At 42.9% G+C, this 20,922-nt stretch overlaps 1 protein-coding gene and 1 non-coding gene across 2 annotated transcripts in view; both read right to left on the bottom strand.

The window, feature by feature from the left end:
- Positions 1-19,521, bottom strand: part of MEGF10 (multiple EGF like domains 10) — a 185,636-nt gene extending 166,115 nt beyond the window's left edge. The window contains exon 1 of the mRNA XM_040241755.1: positions 19,208-19,521. The gene's annotated coding sequence lies outside the window, so the exon portion shown is untranslated. The remainder of the gene's footprint in view (positions 1-19,207) is intronic.
- On the bottom strand, positions 7,107-7,179 carry TRNAW-CCA. The gene has a single exon. It is a non-coding gene; the product is annotated as a tRNA-Trp (tRNA).
- Positions 19,522-20,922: the final 1,401 nt, after the last annotated feature.

Genomic DNA, 20,922 nt, shown 5'->3' with positions numbered 1-20,922 from the left:
CCTCGAGTCTTCCTTGTGGTGGATCCAACTCCTACACAGACGGCGAAGCTGCTTTTGTTTTAAAGAACTGGCTCTTAGAACTCAGTGACAAAACTCGCCTGGCTTCCAAAGCCCTGTGTTTACTGACTGACACTTTGTTCTGCAAATCTGCCTGCCAGGCCGTGGTTGCCATCCTCCTCAGCAGCAGAGCCTGACACATTCCCCAACAAAGGAAACAGACAAGGCTCAGCACCCACCAACCCATGCAAACACCGCGGTCTCCTCCTGTGCCAGGGGAGGAATCTACATGCCACGGGGGCCCTAATGACATGGCCTCGTTTTCACACACAGTACAACCTAGCCAAGAAATAAAAAAGGCTCTTTTGAATTCTCCCAACTACATAAGAGCTTCCTCAGATCAAGCTATAAGAAATCCTCCAGGGATAGAGAACGTCCCTGTCTGCCCCGCCTGAACTCTGCAAATTCAGAAAGAACGGAGTTTTGTCCTTTAGTGAGGGGGCCTCACATAAGTACCCACTTCAAATTCTAAAAGTGAATTTAGGGGATCACTTTCAGAAGCTCTCTGGATATTGTAACAATACAATATCCTCAATCAAAGACAATTACGCTGGAAGGTGACAACTGGACCTAGAGGGTTAGCTTATAGGATGATGATCACAATCATAAAAATTACTCTATACCAGTGACGGGCTGCAGGGAGGCCCACGGAACAATCCCCAGCGGCTGCATAAACAAAACTACAAAGCATCATTTGCATCCTGCCTTGAAAAAAACAAGGCCAGGATTTTTTTTTTTTTTTCCTGCCCTACCTTGGCAGAGCTCCACGTCATAAGCTTTTTGCTTTTGTTTTTGAACAGTGGAAGAAAAGTGCCTTTGCTCCAGGCGGGTCTTCACCAAAATAAAAGTAGACCATCTGGCTAGCTATCCTGAGGAACTCTCTGCACTTGAGTCCTTGCCTGGGCTTAGGCAGAGTTCTCACCCTTTTGGAAGGAGGATGTCTTCTCAGTGGAAAGATCCACCTGACCTCTCCTGGCCCAGGTGAGGTGCTGTCTGGCTGGCACAGCCTCTGTTACTGACCCTCCCTTCACACTCTCACCACTTCAATTCCTCTGCATCCTATGAAAGGAGAGCTAGGAGGTCAACTCTTCAAAACCTGAAAGTCAAAGCACAAACTATCCACCCCTTACCTCACCTTGCATCCTTCAGACAATGGTTCTCACTCACTCTTGACTATTCACCACTCATTAGCATCTCCAGTAGAGGAAAGATGAGGTCTTGGAGAAAGTTTCTCATCAAGCAATGATGCTACCTTGTGGCCTCACTGGTGTACAGTGGGAGACAAGGTCAAGATTATCCATTCAATAGGATGGTGGGTCAGGTTCTCTTCTTCATGTTATTCTTCTATACCCATAGTTCTGAATAATCTCAAAAATAGTCAAGCCCACAAATGCTTGAGTTCCTATTCTATGAAAGAAAGAAGGAAAGGAAGGCAAGAAGAAGAGAGGGAGGAAAAAAGTAAGGGAGGGAATGGGAAGAAAAAAGAAAATGTTTACATGTCTTGGTTTGCTCAGGCTGCCATATCAAAATACCACAGACTGGGTGACTTAACAACATAAAGTTATTTCTCATAGTTCTGGAAGTCCAAGATCAAGGTGCTGGCCAATTCAGGCTCGTGGAGAACTCTCTGCCTGACTTGCAGATGGCCCCCTTCTCATTGTGTCCTTGCGTGATGGAAAGAGAGAGTTCCAGGGTCTCCTCCTCGTCTAGTAAGGGCGCCAGCTCTAGACGATTAGGGCCCCACGTTATGACCTCATTTAACCTTCATCACCTCCTCACAGGGCCCATCTCTATATATAGTCACACTGAGGGGACAGGACTTCAACAGATGAATTTGGGGAGACACAACCAAGTCCATGGCATTATGCCTGACCATTTGGGGATGGCATGGCAAACCAGACATATCCCATGTGCTCAGGAAATTTATATTCTAGAATTAATTTATGCTAAAAGCAGAAGGGCCCTCAAACTTTACACAGTCTTTTCCCACAAGCTCCAAGGATTACTTCCAGAAATATTCCAAGAAGGTACCTTCTGATAGGGGGCAAGGGCTGGCTATTTTACCCTAATTCACAGAAAGGGCCACAGAGGCACAGAGAGCTGAGGTGGCCAGGGCACTTGTGATGAGGTAACATAAAGAAATTAAACTCAGAGTGTGCCTCTATCTCCAGAGGGAGACGATACCATAAGGTCTGAGGCACCAACCACATTCCTTATCTCTAGACTCTTAATACTGAAAGGGCAGAATCTGTCAGGCCAAGATGTTCAAAAAGACTTTGTGATTCAGTTTGCAGAAGGAACATTATTTGGAAACTTTTGTCCAAGCCAAGATCAGAACTGTAGCTTGTTAGAGGGAGGAACTCTACTGCTTTCCTGAATTCTGAAGGAAGAGTTTCTATGCTTACTGATTCAACAAGCTCAATATCCAAAATAGTACAGCATACGAAAGAGAGTGTAGACCCGAGGTACAACACACCAGGATTCCACAATAGCCTCACTGAATCAAAAATGGTAGTGACCTAGACAAATCCTTGAGTAGAAATTAATCAATCCAATACAATCAAGTAAAATTTACTGAGTGTTTACTATATACCAGATAAGTCATAAGTCTTTTCCATTTATCATCTCAATTAATCCTCATGATAGCTCTTTGAGAAAGTTAATATTCTCCCTACTTAATTGATAAAGAAACTGAAGTCTGGAGTAACTGGCTCATGGTTATACATCTAGTAAACACAGAGCAGACCAGAATTCAAACCCAGGTAGTCTGGTTCTAGAACCCACACTTTAAACCACATTATAGCACAACCTGTGCCTTAGCTTTTCAACTACAGCTGTCCATTGGACACAGTGATCAATATTTGAAATGTATAACTAGAATCTAAGTGCAAGAAGGCAGAGACCTTGCTTATCTTAGGTAATGCATAGAAAATTGCATGGAATGTAATAGGTAGTCCATGAATATTTATTACATAAATAAATAACAGATTGTATTAGATTTAGTGCAATTACTATATTAGTTTCTTTATCGTCTTCCCCATTTTTATGTCATTTTCTACTCCTGTCAGCAATGATAACCCTCTTTAATAATCACTGTCTAGTAAATTTAAGTAGTTTTCAAAGATTTCCCAACTTGGCTCCAACCTCCTGCAATTTTATTTCTTAATATCTCCATTAGCAGACATGCCACTCTGGCCATCTCTGCCTGCCCCTGTTCCTGCCCTCACCCACTCTCACCCAGCCCTGAATTTCTATCAGCTGAGTTACTCTCTCCCTCTTCTCCATTACAGGATGCTCACTTATCTTTCAAAGTCCCATCTCTTCTAAGAAGCCTTCTCAACAAATCCACAGTGATCTCTCCCTCTTCCAAGACAGGTTCACTTAGAACATATCACCTCCTTCCCTATTTTTCCTGTCCCCAGACAAGCAGTGTGCTGAGGGCAGGTACCAGACCTTGACATGTTGAATATCCTCTCCAACATGCAGCAAAGACTTGGCTGTTCAGACACATCATGAAGAGAGATCGACTGACTGATACAGATACATCTCATCTAAAAGCAAAACATTTGCTCATTTCTTTTTAATAAAGGCCAAAAAAATAATTGAAGTAAAATCCACATGATGTAAAATTCATCATTTAACCACATTGTACCACCATTACCCCATCTACTTCCAGAACATTTCATCACCCCAAAAAGAAATCCTGTATGAGCCAATCACTGTTCATTCCTCTTGTAAGCATTAATCCACTTTTTAGCTCCATGGATTTGCCTGTGCTTAACAAATGAAATCATACAGCATGTAGCTTTCAGGTCTGGTTTCTTTCACAAGCATTATATTTTCAAGATTCATCCATATCCTAACATGTATCATACTTTATTCCTTTTTAGGGATGAATAATATTCCATTGTAATCCAAGTCTATGGATTACCCAACCAGTAATGCTGAAAGCTGAAGTTGAACAGTTCTATGAAGACCTACAAGACCTTTTAGAACTAACACCCAAAAAAGATGTCCTTTTCATTGTGTCCTTTTCATTTCCAGGGGACTGGAATGCAAAAGTAGAAAGTCAAGAAACACCTGGGGTAACAGGCAAATTTGGCCTTGGAATAGGGAATGAAGCAGGGGAAAGGCTAATAGAGTTTTGCCAAGAGAACGCACTTCTCAGAGCAAATGCCCTCTTCCAACAACACAAGAGAAGATTCTACACATGGACATCACCAGATGGTCAACACTGAAATCAGATTGATTATATTATTTGCAGCCAAAGATGGAGAAGCTCTATACAGTCAGCAAAAACAAGACCGGGAGCTGACTGTGGCTCAGCTCCTGAACTCCTTATTGCCAAATTCAGATTTAAATTGAAGAAAGTGAGGAAAACCACTAGACCATTCAGGTATGACCTAAATCAAATCCCTTATGATTATACAGTGGAAGTGAGAAATAGACTTAAGGGACTAGATCTGATAGATAGAGTGCCTGATGAACTATGGATGGAGGTTCGTGACACTGTACAGGAGACAGGGATCAAGACCATCCCCATGGAAAAGAAATGCAAAAAAGCAAAATGGCTGTCTGGGGAGGCCCTACAAATAGCTATGAAAAGAAGAGAAGCAAAAAGCAAAGGAGGAAAGGAAAGATATAAGCATCTGAATGCAGAGTTCCAAAGAATAGCAAGGAGAGATAAGAAAACCTTCCTCAGCGATCAATGCAAAGAAATAGAGGAAAACAACAGAATGAGAAAGATTAGAGATCTCTTCAAGAAAATTTAGAGATCTCAAGGGAACATATCATGCAAAGATGGGCTCGATAAAGGACAGAAATGGTATGGACCTAACAGAAGCAGAAGATATTAAGAAGAGGTGGCAAGAATACACAGAAGAACTGTACAGAAAAGGTCTTCATGACCCAGATAATCACAGTAGTGTGATCACTCACCTAGAGCCAGACATCCTGGAATATGAAGTCAAGTGGGCCTTAGAAAGCATCACTACAAACAAAGCTAGTGGAGGTGATGGAATTCCAGTTGAGCTCTTTCAAATCCAGAAAGATGATGCTGTGAAAGTGCTGCACCCAATATGCCAGCAAATTTGGAAAACTCAGCAGTGGCCACAGGACTGGAAAAGGTCAGTTTTCATTCCAATCCCAAAGAAAGCCAATGCCAAAGAATGCTCAAACTACCACACAATTTCACTCATCTCACATGCTAGTAAAGTAATGCTCAAAATTCTCCAAGCTAGGCTTCAGCAATATGTGAACCGTGAACTTCCAGATGTTCAAGCTGGTTTTAGAAAAGGCAGAGGAACCAGAGATCAAATTGCCAACATCCGCTGGATCATCAAAAAGCAAGAGAGTTCCCGAAAAGCATCTATTTCTGCTTTATTGACTCTGCCAAAGCCTTTAACTGTGTGGATCACAATAAACTGTGGGAAATTCTGAAAGAGATGGGAATACCAGACCACCTGGCCTGCCTCTTGAGAAATCTGTATGCAGGTCAGGAAGCAACAGTTAGAACTGGACATGGAACAACAGACTGGTTCCAAATAGGAAAAGGAGTACATCAAGGCTGTATATTGTCACCCTGCTTATTTAACTTCTATGCAGAGTACATCATGAGAAACGCTGGACTGGAAGAAGCACAAGCAGGAATCAAGATTGCCGGGAGAAATATCAACAACCTCAGATATGCAGATGACACCACCCTTCTGGCAGAAAGTGAAGAGGAACTAAAAAGCCTCTTGATGAAAGTGAAAGAGGAGAGTAAAAAGTTGGCTTAAAGCTCAACATTCAGAAAACAAAGATCATGGCATCTGGTCCCATCACTTCATGGGAAATAGATGGGGAAACAGTGGAAACAGTGTCAGACTTTATTTTGGGGGGCTCCAAAATCACTGCAGATGGTGACTGCAGCCATGAAATTAAAAGACGCTTACTCCTTGGAAGGAAAGTTATGACCAACCTAGATAACATATTCAAAAGCAGAGATACTACTTTGCCAACAAAGGTCCATCTAGTCAAGGCTATGGTTTTTCCTGTGGTCATGTATGGATGTGAGAGTTGGACTGTGAAGAAAGCTGAGCACCAAAGAATTGATGCTTTTGATCTGTGGTGTTGGAGAAGACTCTTGAGAGTCCCTTGGACTACAAGGATATCCAACCAGTCCATCCTAAAGGAGAGCAGTCCTGAATGTTCTTTGGAAGGACTGATGCTAAAGCTGAAACTCCAGTACTTTGGCCACCTCATGCGAAGAGTTGACTCACTGGAAAAGACTCTGATGCTGGGAGGGATTGGGGGCAGGAGAAGAAGGGGACGACAGAGGATGAGATGATTGGATGGACTCAATGGACATGAGTTTGGGTGAACTCCAAGAGTTGGTGGTGGACAGGGAGCCCTGGCGTGCTGCAGTTCATGGGGTTGCAAAGAGTCGGACACGACTGAGCGACTGAACTGAACTGAAGTGAATATTCCATTGTACAGAGATATGACATTTGTGTATCCAGTCTCCAATCATCAGTTAGTGGGCATTTGGGTTGTTTTCACCTTTTAGGTTCGTGAGTAATGCTGCCACATGTTTTTGTTTAAATCCCTCAAGTCTGCTCACATCTTACCAGAAAAGAACAAATTTATTGACTAAAAGAGCTAGTTGCTAAGTCATATCCAACTCTTTGCAACCCCATGGACTATAGCCCGCCAGGCTCCTCTGTCCATGGGATTCTCTGGGCAAGATACTGGAGTGGGTTGCCACGTCCTTCTCCAGGTCATCTTCTGGATCCAGGAATCCAACCTGGGTCTCATGCACTGCAGGCAGATTCTCTACTGTCTGAGCCACCAGGAAAGCCCCTGGTTCTGTAGTAGAGATAAATAACTTTTCTCTTAGTAAAATACTGTCATCATTAAAAAATATTCAGGTTCATGAGCAAATGTAATTGTTGCTGTATTCCACAATATTTTGAATTCCTTATTGTTTATACCATAGTATATCATAGGCTATATTTTCTAACTTCTGTATTTAATTAATATAATCATAGTTAGTTCCTTCTCCAGGGGATCCCCCTGACCCAGGAATCGAACCTGGGTCTCCTGCATTGGAGGCAGACGCTTTAACCTCTGAGCCATCAGGGAAACCCAAGTGTTATTATAATATATAATTAATATAATCATACATAATTCTCTCATAAAGTCATAAGCAAACCTTATTCCTAGACATGTTAATTATTCTTCTCTATTTTAAACATTTTTAACATTATTTGGTGTTAAATAATAACTAAGATTTATTGAGAGCTTACTACATACCTACGTAACACCCTTTGAAGTATATACTGTTAGCATTTCACAGGGGTTGAAAAGAGGCTTAGAGAAGATAAGTAGCCTGCCAAGATCACAAGGGTTTGGGCTGGAGATCAGACCCTCACCAGGGTTATCATATTTCATACAGTAAATGACAAGGTCAGCCAGGAGTAGACCCTGACCATCAACGTCTTGTCTCCTCGTTCATGACTTTAATAACGAGTTTGTGTAAAATCAACAGTGAACCTTTAAGCCCAATGCCCAAACGAAGTGTACAGAATGGATACTCAAACCTCTCACAGATGTGCCAAAACCATTTCAAAGTCAACAATTCCAAAATCTCCTTCAGGAACGAAAAAAAAAACAACAACTATTTTTTCCATCTGAGTCTATCAGTTGTATGTGGTAACAGCAAGTTAGGATGTTCCCATAGGTACATGGAACAATCCACATTGATGGTGAACAATGTCTTCTACACAGAAAAAGGACCACAGGCCACCCACATGCTGGAAACATCATTTTGCTTATAGGGCATAGGCCCATTCCACCATCACAGGTATTGCTCCTGGAGCTCACTGCAGCTCAGGAAGTGATGGCTGAAAAAAGTGAGAGGGGTGAGCCAACATCTTACTATGTCCCAGTTAGAAAAATAAAAGAAATAAATGAAGGCATTTAAATATTAGACTTTGGGAGAGATATCGTCTGAAGATTCAGGAAAACATCCATCCCCCAGAGTTGCTCTCTGATTTCTCCTGACAGATTACAATGAACAGAAGAGTGGAAAGCAGGAATGGGAAGGTTTGCTAGCTGATCAACTTGGAAGGGTGATTTTGTTTTAGATTTGAAGAGTGGGGCTCTGCTGACGCTGCTGACCTCTTAGGCACTGGATTTGCTGCCTGGAAAAGTACAACAATCAACTATGATGGTGCTGTTCTGTTGCTTTCTGACACACAGCTCTTCTGGCTATGGAAGTAAGGACAAATTAAAGGATGTTTAAAGGTTCAGGCCTCCTTAGCCCCTCCAAGACCCAAATTTTGTGACAGTTGGGATTCTGGGTTTATTGTTTTCCATCACTATTACAGCTGTAATTCTGTATTAAACATGATGCTTTAAAAGTTTTTCAAACTTTTTACTGAAGTATAAAATATGTATCACAAATGTATACAAATCAAAATTAAATAGCTCAATACATTTTCATCAGCTGAACACATCCATTTACCCTGCCCCCAAGGGGCTTTCCAGGTGGCTCAGAGGGTAAAGAATCTGCCTGCAATGCTGGAGACCTAGGTTCAATCCCTGGGTCAGGAAGATATCCAGGAGAAGAGAATGGCAATGCACTGCAATATTCTTGTCTGAAGAATTCCATGGATAGAGGAGACTGGTGGGCTCCATGGTCACAAAGAGTCAGACACAACTGAGTGACTAACACTCACTTTTCATATGAGCATGGCCGTGCCCACTAAAGCAAGACCCAGTTTTCCCCACGGCCAGTCTTTCCCATTAGGAAGCTTGCAAAAATCTCTTATCTTTATGCATCAGATGGCAGACAGAAGAAGCAAGGACTATAATCCCACACCTCCAGAAAAAAAACACAACCACAGAAAGCTATCCCAAATGACCACATGGATCACAGTCTTGTGTAACTCAGTGAAGCTATGAGCCATGCCACGCAGGGCCACCCAAGCTGCAAGGGTCATGATGGAGAGTTCTGACAAAACAGGGTCCACTGGAGAAGGGAATGGCAAACCACTTCGGTATTCTTGCCTTGAGAACCTCATCAAGAGTATGAAAAGGCAAAAAGATATGACACCAGAAGTGAGTTTGATCTAACTCCAAGAGATAGTGAAGGACAGGGAAGCCGGGCATGCTGCAGTTCACGGGGCTGCAAAAAGTCAGACATGACTTAATGACTGAACAACATTAAACAGAACAATATGAGCATTTCAGAAGCCCTCCTTGGCCAGAGCTTTAATCCTAACACAAAAAATAAGTCCCAGCAAGCACCCTGTGCCTAAAAAGTGCATTTAGCATCCAATGTGCTCCTTGGGACATGAGTACAATAATGTGGCAAGCCATCACTGCTGTGTTTTTTCAGCACAAGCAGCAGCATCCACAAAGAACCTCAAGCAGAGCACAGTACGCATCCCTCACAGTACCGAGGGGCGAGCCTCTGTAAATCACAGGAATGGAGCCAAATTAACAGGCCTAATGACAACGCATTGAGAATTAATTAGCTAATCAGAAGCGTGCTGAATACAATTCTTCTGCCACCTGCAAAGAACAGTCTCCTCTTCCCCTTCTCCACTTCAAAGGCATCTCTATCTTGGTAAAAACCAAATACCCACTTAGTAAAGGATAAACAAACTGCAAGGGGGTGGGGGAGTGGAAACAGGAATAAATAAACCACTTGCCTCTCTGCAATCCACTTGCTTCTCCTCCTTTAATGGACTCACAATGATAGTCTGTAATCAAGGTGCCGTGATGGACTCAGTTACAAGAAGCTCTAAGTGACCTCAAGCGAGTCATGTATTGCTTTCTCCTGGGTACCAGCCTCCTTTAGCCTGATACTCCCAGTCAGAAAACCTCTTATCTCAGACACAAAAGGATTCCTACAGCCACTGAGCAGCAGCTGCCTGAACACTGCATAAATGGGCTCTCCACAACCCATCACATCCAGGAAAGGCTTCTGCCATTTGACCTCACTCAAGGCTATACTCTTTGCCTAACTGGGGGGGAAAAAAAAACAGCCACCTACAAATATCCACAGGAACAAGGGACAGAGTTTCCCTTTAAAAGAAACCCAGAGGCAAAGGCTGAATGAATGGCATACTTTTTCATAAATCAGGCTAAAAGAACAATCCTGTGTGAAAAGTCCGTGACCTTTCCTGAGGCTCTGACCTTGAATTTGAATCTTTTTCTGATGCAAAGAATGTAGCCAATTGTCGGGCTCTGGATTAGATCTTTACAGGAAGTTTACAACCCTTTCCCTTCAGTGCTAGAATCCAGTCTGGAAGTTGGGGGTGAGAAATGGTATCTACCTAACATCTGGGGAGTCCCCCAACCTCATAACTGTCCTAACATATCAATAATTTTCTAATGCATTTAACAGTATTTGAATCTCACAAGATTCTCAGCTTCTAAACTAACATCTGAATCTAGATTTGGACAGAAACTTTTAAGACATTATTCACATGGTGATCATACCACAGAATAAAGAATCATTCTCTGAGATCAGAGGCCTTATGTAGGTCAGATCAGATTCTTGTGGAGAAGGCAATGGCACCCCACTCCAGTACTCTTGCCTGGAAAATCTGATGGACGGAGGAGCCTGGTGGGCTGCAGTCCATGGGGTCGCGAAGAGGGGAGCGACTTCCCTTTCACTTTTCACTTTCATGCAGTAGAGAAGGAAATGGCAACCCACTCCAGTGTTCTTGCCTGGAGAATCCCAGGGACGGGGGAGCCTGGTGGGCCGCTGTCTATGGGGTCGCACAGAGTCGGACACGACTGAAGCGACTTAGCAGCAGCAGCAGATTCTTGTCTTTGATGAAGCTGGGGAAAAGAAGCCCAGAAATGTACCTTTGTCTATATGATAGCCTCATATCATGTGAGATATGAGGCACATCTCACATTTTTAAAATCAATAATAAAATCTTTCCATAAGAGAAGTCAATGGGTATAGCAGGAAACAACTCTTCTTTGGCCAGATATCAGCGGGGGGTTCTAACAGACTTGTGGCCCTTTAGTGCCATGTCATATGTACCCAGTTGCTCAGTCACGTCAGACTCTTTGTGACCCCATGGACTGTATAGCTCACCAGGCTCCTCTGTTCATGGGATTTCCCAGGCAAGAATACTGGAGTGGGTCGCCAGTTCCTTCTCCAGGGGATCTTCCCGACGCAGGGATCAAAACTGCATCTCCTGTGTCTCCTCCATTGGCAGGCAAATTCTTTACCACTGCGCCACCCGAGATGATCTTAATGCCATGTCTCATACCCCCAAACCAGCAGATTAATGATGCTTCCGCAAAATTACTTTCTTCTTTCCCAAATCCTACATCTGACACATTGCTGCAAGTATTTTAACTGTGGAAGGCCTTGACCTCCTTTCTTTGTCTCTCTGATTCAAGTGTGTCTGTTTCCTTGGGGCTACCAAGCTCAGTTGGATGGCTGGCCAGAGAGGAATGGAGCATCAGCCAAGCCCTGAACAATGGGCTCCTTTCTCCGGCTGTCACATGAACAGCGTTGTGTTACAGTCATTGTCCCTCCAAGCAGAGACGGAGAGGCACGGGTTCTCACAGACCAGCTATTCTCTCCGACCCCCTCTGACCAAGTCACTAAATATTAGAAATGAAGAGAAAAGAAAAGGAAAGAATATTTGCGCCTTTGGAGCAATACAGCCCTAACAAGGATTATTAGTGTACCCACAGACCACCTGTGTCAGAAGACCCTGTCAGAAACACCCATCCCCAGTGCCCACTTCGGCAGCAGGTATACTAAAAATGCACAGCCCTGGGCCCCACGGCACGCCTGCCTGCCAGTGTGTACTCAGTCATGCCCGACTCTTTGCAACCCTATGGACTGTAGTCTACCAGGTTCCTCTGTCCATGGGATTCTCCAGGCAAGAATACTGGAGTGGGGTGCCATTTCCTCCTCCTCCTTACTGACCCAGGGATCAAACTCGCATCTTCTGCATCCTCCGCTTTGCAGGCGGATTCTTTACCACTGAGCCATTGGGGACGTTCACAGTACTAAAAACTACCCAGCCCTGGGCTCCACTGCACACCCGCTAAATCAAAATTAGAGGTAAGCCAGTATCTGCCAGTGATTCTTATGCTCCTAAAGTTTGAAAGCAGAGGCCTCAAGCATTTCTCACCGCACTGATGGCCTGATTTTGCACACCTATCTGTTCAAGGAACACACACAGGAGATGAGCGGATATTGAAAGAGCATGTACTTCAACACTATGGTGATCCAGTCTTCATGTGAGGAGAAATGAGTGGGAGGAGAGAGATGAGAAAAACGTGGGCACCAAGTAATGTGGGGAATGAGACAGGAAAGTTAAAAACTAATAATAATGACTGTTGAGAAGATAATAGGAAGTTGGGGGTAGGAGGAGCAATGAGGAAGAAGAGGGAGATAAGGGGAGAATAAAAGGAGGTGCTGACGCAAGCTGGCAGAGGCTGCACCTTCAGCAAAGGAGGAACGGTGAGAAAGCTCCAGTGGTGGGACAAACAGATGACAACAAACGAGCATGTTGCATATTTAGTTCAAAGTTTTAAGATGGGAATTTCCTCCATAGTTTTCAGCCTTAAAAGTCAGCCACTTAGAGTTGAATGTTTGGTGATACTGTATGAAATGAAGTAGATATGAAGTGATATCCATGGTTGGGCTGATGACCTCATGCTAAAAAGATAGTAGAGTGGTGTGGCAAGGTCATCTCTAAATTAAACTTCTTAAAGGAAAATATGAATTCAGATCTAAATGATGTTAGAAGAAACTTAAGTCCTGTCTTCATCCACACCCCTGAAGAATCTCTACAATGGCTGAAAGAACAGTTTTCTCATTTCATACCTTCTCATGGAACAGGGGCTCAATTTTTACTTGACTCTCAATTGGGTGCCCCAAACCACATTGGGTTTATATAATAAAATAATTGCAGTATAATGTGATGGGCCCTTTTAATGCACATAAGTTCTGTGGGAGCAGGTAGAATCTAGTCCTATAGTCCCAGACGTGGTTGTCATAAAACAGTTCTCAAATGTTAAGTCATTACTCCTATGGAATGGTTTAGTCACTATTGCTTAAAGGTGGCTTACAAATTCCTGAGGCCGTGTGTTTACACTTCCCTGTCTAAAATGCCTCATTCACTCAAGTCCTCTCTCCTTCAAGGCCCCACGCTGTCAGGATGCCTCTGGCGAGCACACAGCCCTCTCTCTAGGATGAGCCCTCAAGAGCAGCTCTCAGAACTGCACACCAGGCCCTCACTACACCCAGCCTTAAACCATCACTGAAGTTTTGTAATCTATTTTTTTAAGGCGAATATCTTGGTACTTACACATAGTGTGTATCCCTATGTCCTATATACACCAAACACACATCTGATGGAGGCAAAATAAAACTCACTCTAATTACTTTCTCACAGATCAAAAGTCACATTTTATCACTGATTTCTTGTGCAAAAAAAAGAAAAGAAAAAATGAAGTATCCTTCACAAAATATCAGTGGAAGTAGATAATTGAAAGTTTTCGTCTCGATTGTAGAATTAATCCTCTAGACCCAAAACAAAGATTTCATACTTTTATTTTGTTCTGTGTGAAACAAACTAAATTTGTGGGGTTTGATTTTCAATTTGCCATCTTTTTAAAAGACAAGCATGATCCTTCACTAGAAGGTATTTAAAAGACTCATCACGGGAATGATCATCTGTGGTGAGGTTCTAGAGCTAAGCCAGTCTATGCAGCTCAGCCAGCTCAGCCAGGATGTCAAGGGCAAGGTGCTCAGTCACCCTCTAGATGGGGCCTCCTTGGTCCCAAAGATAAGATGTTTTTAACAGATGCTGATATCCTGTGCATGTATGTGTCAAGATGAGGCTTTCTATACTGAAATACTGTGTTTCTTTGTCTTGGGAAGAGGGGGATGGTACCATTTATTGCCCTCTAAATAGAAAATTGAAGTGGTTAAAATGCTTTACATAGTTTCTTTATCTAGGAGTATAAATCACTGGAAATGAAACCAGAGGAAATCACTAGTAATGAACATCCATAATGACAGGATATATTATCACATTCACACTTTCCAGACTGGCTAATGGCACAAAGTATACGTCATCAAATAGAAGCCGCACGGTGACCTGCAGTTTTACAAATAAAGTTGTATCAAGGAGAATAACATTGGTTTGCATCTTAGTTTTTCCTGATAGTATAAGAAATCCTTTTATTAAGTTCTATAAATTCATCTTCTGCAAAAACTATTTTGAAAAGGAGAATGATTGTAGTGAAAAATAATCTTAAATTGGGAAGAAAAGGGAGTCAAGCGATAAATATAAAATCTTGGGAAATTCAGAGAGCAGGAATAAATGAATGAATAAGTAAATAAAGAGATTAGGAGATCAGTTAAGAGACTTTTGAAAGTACAGCAGATGCAAGCTTAAATTAAGGTAGAAAAAGTTCATACTGGAAATAATGAAAAAGAAGACTAATTAACAGAAGGCAGTGAGTCTCGTTTTAATTCTTAAAGCTAAGTTAATATTTTTAATGAAATACTGGGTACACATCCTTGAGAAAATGAGAGCCAAGGCAGTTCTTAATATTGCTTTGCTTGAAATCCAAACAATCTGCACATTTGTACTTAATTCATCGATGCTCCTACCTTCCTGCTCTATGTCATTGGAAATCTCTTACATCAACCTATGAATGAACATTGCTTTGTTGTTTATTTTATGGTGGTGCTGCCCATGAGCTAAAAGTTCGATTTTTGAAGCATCATCATCTTTGTCATTACCCTGCAATTTGTTCATTTGTTAAAATAGTATTACATATTTCCATTATTACAAAACAATGAGTGGGAAATAAAAAAATTAAAAGCATAATCATAATTATAAGAAGACTCTGTCTCATAAACTTAATATGTGAAATGAAGATGGAAGTTATTAGGCATGCCCCAAATGGCAAATCTTTAGTCTGAATCAGATACTTATTTAATTTGAACAAGTTAACTGGGACTCAAACAGGAGGAAATATCAAAATTATAGAGCACTTTAAAAAGAAAAAGAAGAAAACACTGAATAGTGTGTCTTTGACTATTGGAAAAGACTCTGATGCTGGGAGGGAGGAGGAGAAGGGGGCAGGAGGAGAAGGGGACGACAGAGGATGAGATGGCTGGATGGCATCACCGACTTGAAGGACGTGAGTCTGAGTGAACTCTGGGAGTTGGTGATGGACAGGGAGGCCTGGCGTGCTGCAATTCATGGGGTCGCAAAGAGTCAGACACGACTAAGTGACTGAACTGAACTGAACTGAAGTGGCAAGATGTAATTAAAAATTTATAATATGCTTTTCTCTCTAGGCCCAGCATCCCCTATAACATGTAAGATTTTGTACAACCTTTGAATCTGTTTTTAGGACTGCATCCTACTCTACTTAAGTAGGAAAAACAATATTGAATGAGTCACCATGTTTCTGATCAAATATAAAAACAAATGGAAAGGTGTTTTATAAATTAAAAAGCACAGGGTAAACCACTACAGTGCCCTGACATTCACAACCAAAACTATCCCCAAAGTATGATAAATTCAGCTCTTGAATCATAATACGAATATAGTTTTGAACTTACAACATTAATTCAGGGGCATCTGGTGTTTCATAAGTCTTCTTAGGATATTCTATCTTGTCCTTTTTCCACTCTATGTTATTAATTTTGTAGACTCTGTCTAGCCAAATTGTAAATTCTTGAATGGCTTGTCCACAATCCTAAGTATGTACTTAGTGACTAACCCAAATACTTGGTGTGTCAATAAAAAGTCAAATGCATTCATTCATTCATTCTTCCTCCACATTCTTTAGGTATTTTTTAGGTAATTACTATGTGCCTACCAGTCATTTGGATAGAGGCTCAGAGTAAGGAATGATAAACTCACCGATCAGTTGGAAAATAATTCAGGTAACAGAGTTGACACAGTATGAGAGATGCTATATTAAAATTATCCACAAAGCAGAATATGACTCACATGAGATACCACTGTTTATGTAAAATGACGAGGAAAAGCTTCACAGGAAACACCTTAATTAAACTGCATCTTGAAGGAGAGTCGGTAGTAAGAAGGTAGTTAGACCAAAAAGAGGAACAAAGACATTTCCTGCAGAGGGAAAAGCATACACAGCCTGGTCAGCGAGGAGTGAATGAGGCAATGCATTCTTTAAGAAATAGTAACAAGATCAACATCAATGGGGCTGAAAGGCTAAAGAACAGGGTAGCAAGAGAAGTAACCCTAAGAAGATGATGCCAAGTTGGTCTTATGTATGGTGTTAAGAGGTTAGGCTTTATGCCATAAGTCAGTATTTCTCCAAATGTGATTTGAGGTCACCTCTACCAGATTCATTCAGGGATCCGCTCAAACGCAGATTTCTGGCCCTTACGTGTGGGGTGAAGCTCCAGAATCTGCATTTTCCATAAGTACCCAGGTGACACTGACGACACCATCTGAGGAGTTGCCAAAGATTATTAAATACGGGAATGACATAATCAGATGTGTATTTTACAAATACGCTATTAAACAATCATGAGGAAAGTAAATCCGTGGTTGCTAAATGAGCACGTGCAAACTTGGGTTAGCATTAGAACCATCTGGAGAGCTTGTAAAACTGCAGACTTTTCACATCTCACCCAGGACTTACTGCACCTGAATCCAAGTGGAAGGAGCAAGGATTTATATTTGGTAGAAATACATGAAATCACAATTTTACCGGGGTCAAAAATAGTCAAATTTTAGCAGTTTCTCACGGATCCATCTCATACTTTTAACAAGTCCTCCTCTATGTTTTTGATATACATCTGAGAATAGCTGATGAAATACAAGCAGAGTCAAATGCTTTTCTTTTTTTATTAGCAGTGTCATTATTCACTTTGACTGACATGGAATGAAGTAAGTAACATAACTTATGAACCTAAAACAAATGTTAAAAGAAAAAAAGGATATTCAAAAAACAACCACCAATGAACTAAGGCAGCTAATTTAAGGATGTTAGAGCCAGAGGAACACCAGAGATTACACAGTTCTTTCCCTACCTCCCCACACATGATGAAACTGATGGGAAAAGCGCCCTGCTAGAGGTTATACTGCATATTTTGTTCAGTCCCTCAGCGATCAGGCTTTTCATTTTAACAGGTATTGAAATCATCAGGGCTAAAAAGCATTGGGGACTTAATTTATAGAGTAATAATCCCACATGAAGTTCTAAACGTGTGTGTGTGTGTGTGTGTGTGTGTGTCTGGGGAGGGGTAGGCATAAAGCAAATACTCGTGCATTTCCATTTCTAAAATGAAGCACACAAATTTAAATAATATAGAACCTAGAACAGTGCTTGAACTGTAATAGATGCTTGATAAATATTTATTGAACAAATGATTTGAACTCTTAAAAAAACAGGTTTAAGGAGGTAAAGTAATGCAGCAAGTTTCTAAGGCACTATAGTTTACAGGTTGTAAACTGAGTGTAGACTTCCCACCTGCTCACCAGTCCCAAGCACCTTTTGACACTCGACCATGACCCGTCCTCTACAAATCCCAGCCCTGCAATTTGCACCTTTCCTCTAAACAAGCCCCAGCAGCAAGCAATACAAAGACCATGTCTGAGCAAAGTTTGACAATGCATCACATTCAAGGTGGGAGTGAAGCCTACATGAGCACAGTTTTCAAAGCTCATCCAAACAGAAAGAATGGCTAACATTTACTGATAACGAACAAAAACTATATCATCACGATACGAGTTAACACTGTTAGAATAATAATGATGATGATGCTAATAATAGCTAATATGTGCTTACTATTGCCAGGCATGTTAGCATTCCACACACACGTTAACTTATTTAATCCTTTGAACTACCCTCTGGTATAGCATTGTTATTATTTTTCTGACTTTGCACCTGAGGAGAGAAAGGTTAAGTAACACCCAAAATCATACAACTGGATAGTGGCAGAGTTAGCAGTTTCCCCCAGGTCCCCTGGTCCCAGAGCATCCCCTCTATTGAACACTCTCACCTCACAGCAGGACAACAAAAAGTACCCTGCAAGCTGACCTCTTGGAGCGTTCACATCAGAAAAATGATCTGGTCCTAGTCTTTTCATCCGTAAGAAGTGAAACATCACATACAGTGAAGACTATATACAAAGTGAGGCTCAGAATATAAAGGAGAAAGGCCAGGGAAGCCCATTTTAGGAATAATAAAATCTCGAACTTTAACTCTCCCTGAAGAATTTGGATTTTCCTATGGGGATATTTTCTAAAGGAGTATCAAAGGTGTCACTACATTTCATTTACTCAGTGGTATCACTCATTTCCAGAAAGAAAGACAAAACACTTTTGTTAATCAGGGCTAAAAATCCTAGATCCAAGGAATTTAAAAGACCAACAGGAGATAGATCTTTTCATGGTAACTATACTGGAGGAGGAAATGGCATCCCAGTCCGGTATTCTTGTCTGAAGAATCCCATGGACAGAGGAGCCTGGCAGGCTACCGTCCATGGAACGGCAAAACAGTCGGACACGACAGAGCCACTTTCACACATGGCTGGAAGAACCGCCCTTGCCAACATCCCCTGAGGTACCAGGTATTCAAACAGGTAAGAGACACCTCCAGTCACCCAGCCTGTGATCCTGATGCCCCCTAAAAGACCGTGAGAACACAGGAGGAGGGAACATCCCAGTCTGACCGCACGATCTGAATAGCAAGTCCTGGAGAAAGAGAAGTTTAGAAAACAAGATCCCAGAGGAGAAGCAAAGTGGACCGGATAGCAAGGACCCCGCCAAAACTGTTTTATTCCCAGTCTCCCCAAATCTCCCTACACACATCTATGACACTGATCAACAGAGAATCAACACAAACAAGGAAATACAAGGGCAGAAATTATGCAAAACAAGATGCATAACGGGGGCATCTCACGAAGAATACTCCAAGAAGTTCTACCCAGCTCCCAGGACAAGACCAAATCCAAACACTAACAATAAACCCTGGAAACCAGTAAACAAGCCAGACCGAGCCCATCTCGCCCCACCTCACGGGGCACCCGGGGTATCCTGGCTAAGGAAAGTCTGCCCCCCATCCGGCCAAGGTCCAGCGGCTGCCAGAAGGGAGTTTGCCCAACTCTTACCCGAGATCCTGAGATTCACAGCGCAACACTTTCCCCCGGGTTTTCACGCAGCGCCAGCGTAGAAACAGAATCTGTTCCAAAAGGCGCAGTTCGGTTCCGAGCAGCGTCCCCAAAAGAGCAATACTTCGGAGTCTTGGTTCAGGCTTAGAGGCTCGGGAAAGAAGACCGGTCTCCGTGCGTTTCCAGACCCCCGGTTTCGCGCACCGAGAAAGTACTCGCTGCAAACTTGAGTCAGGTTTTCTTCATCTGGCCCGAGATGCTGAAGGAGGAGGGGAGTAACCCGAGCCCGGCGCGGGATGCGAGCAGTTGCCGCTGCTGCAGCTGCTGCCGCCGGGACAGACTGCTGGGGGGCGGGCGGGGGTTGGGGGGTCGCTGGGCGCGGCGGGCAGTCCCTAGTGTGACCTGCAGGATCCTCCCGGCCCAGTTCCTGCGCCCCGATCACGGGCTGTCCCTGTCCCCAGAGGCTTCCACCGCCCAGAGAGACTCCGCCAATAGTCTGGCTACTAAACTGGCACACCTTGGGGTTACCTCGTGGGGTTTCCCAAGGGGTAGCGGAGAGAGTGCCCGTCTGAGTCTCAATTCACTCTCAGGGCCCCAGTGTCAAAGTCCCCAGAGGTGCTCTGGAGCCCCTGTGAAGACTGGGGGGAGTGGGGACAGCACCCGAGCAACCAGTAGGAGTGGATGGCACGTCCCCAGCGGTGCCAGGGAGCGAGCGCAACCGCGGGACAGAGAAGGGAGGAGTGACCTCGTGGTTCAAAAGTGTGCGCTGCAGCAACAAAGTGGTTGGAGAGGTGGGGCGTGGGGTGAGGGAGTCCTGCGGAGGCGGAGCGGAGAGACAACTCCGGGCCAGCAGCAAAATCCCTCCAGGCCAGCTAAGACATCCCGGGCGGAGATTTCTTGGGGAATGGCTCCCTCTGCCGACTCTCCAGGGAGACCCCAGGAGACCCAAAGACGTAAAGCGATAAGGATGAAAAGGCTTTTCCCTGTGTATTTGGGGAGACATGAATTTTGGAATCTCCTTCTCTGATCACCATCCTCTTTCTTAGGAAACAATTAACCTGCATGAGAACGACCTGAGAAGATACATACTTCTTATCCATGGAAAGTTGTTAGCTTTTTTTTTTTCAATATTAAGCTGATTTCTATCCTCCCCACTACCCAAAAGACTTGTGCTCCATATTCACACCAGATGAGCCACTCCTGTTCCTTACATTAATATAAACTCTTTCTTTTTAGAGAGACCTCAAATGCATATGCGACCCCAGTCAGTAACAGTACAGGGCAAACAGTCCATGCTCAAAGTTATACTTGAATGGAATGAATGAGCATGTATATTTGAAGCCCCTCACTATTCTCCTTGGTCACTCCTGGAAATAAACAGTGGAAGACTGTTTCTGATTGTTTGTTTACCAGATAACATCACCCTTTCTTCTGGTTAACAGTACCTTCCTTCCTTTCTCTTGAGGGACCACCCCTGCCACATTTAGGGCATTCTGGATGGGAAGGTCATTCAGGATGGTCCAGCTTTTCTGAGTCCAAGAATGGGCACCTGACCTAAGCTAGTCCCCTCAGACCTTCTCTTCCAGGAATACTAACTCTGACCAGAGCAGCACAAGGAGGAATAAATCTAGTGCCGATTGATCCATATGACAGTGTTCTAGAGACTGACCTTTAGGTCGTGTCATTTATACCCCAAAGCTCCCTGCTTTATACTT

Source organism: Oryx dammah, unplaced genomic scaffold (assembly GCF_014754425.2).
Source record: "Oryx dammah isolate SB20612 unplaced genomic scaffold, SCBI_Odam_1.1 HiC_scaffold_5, whole genome shotgun sequence".
Taxonomy (NCBI): Eukaryota; Metazoa; Chordata; class Mammalia; order Artiodactyla; family Bovidae; genus Oryx; species Oryx dammah.
This window is presented reverse-complemented; position numbering and strand designations above follow the sequence as displayed.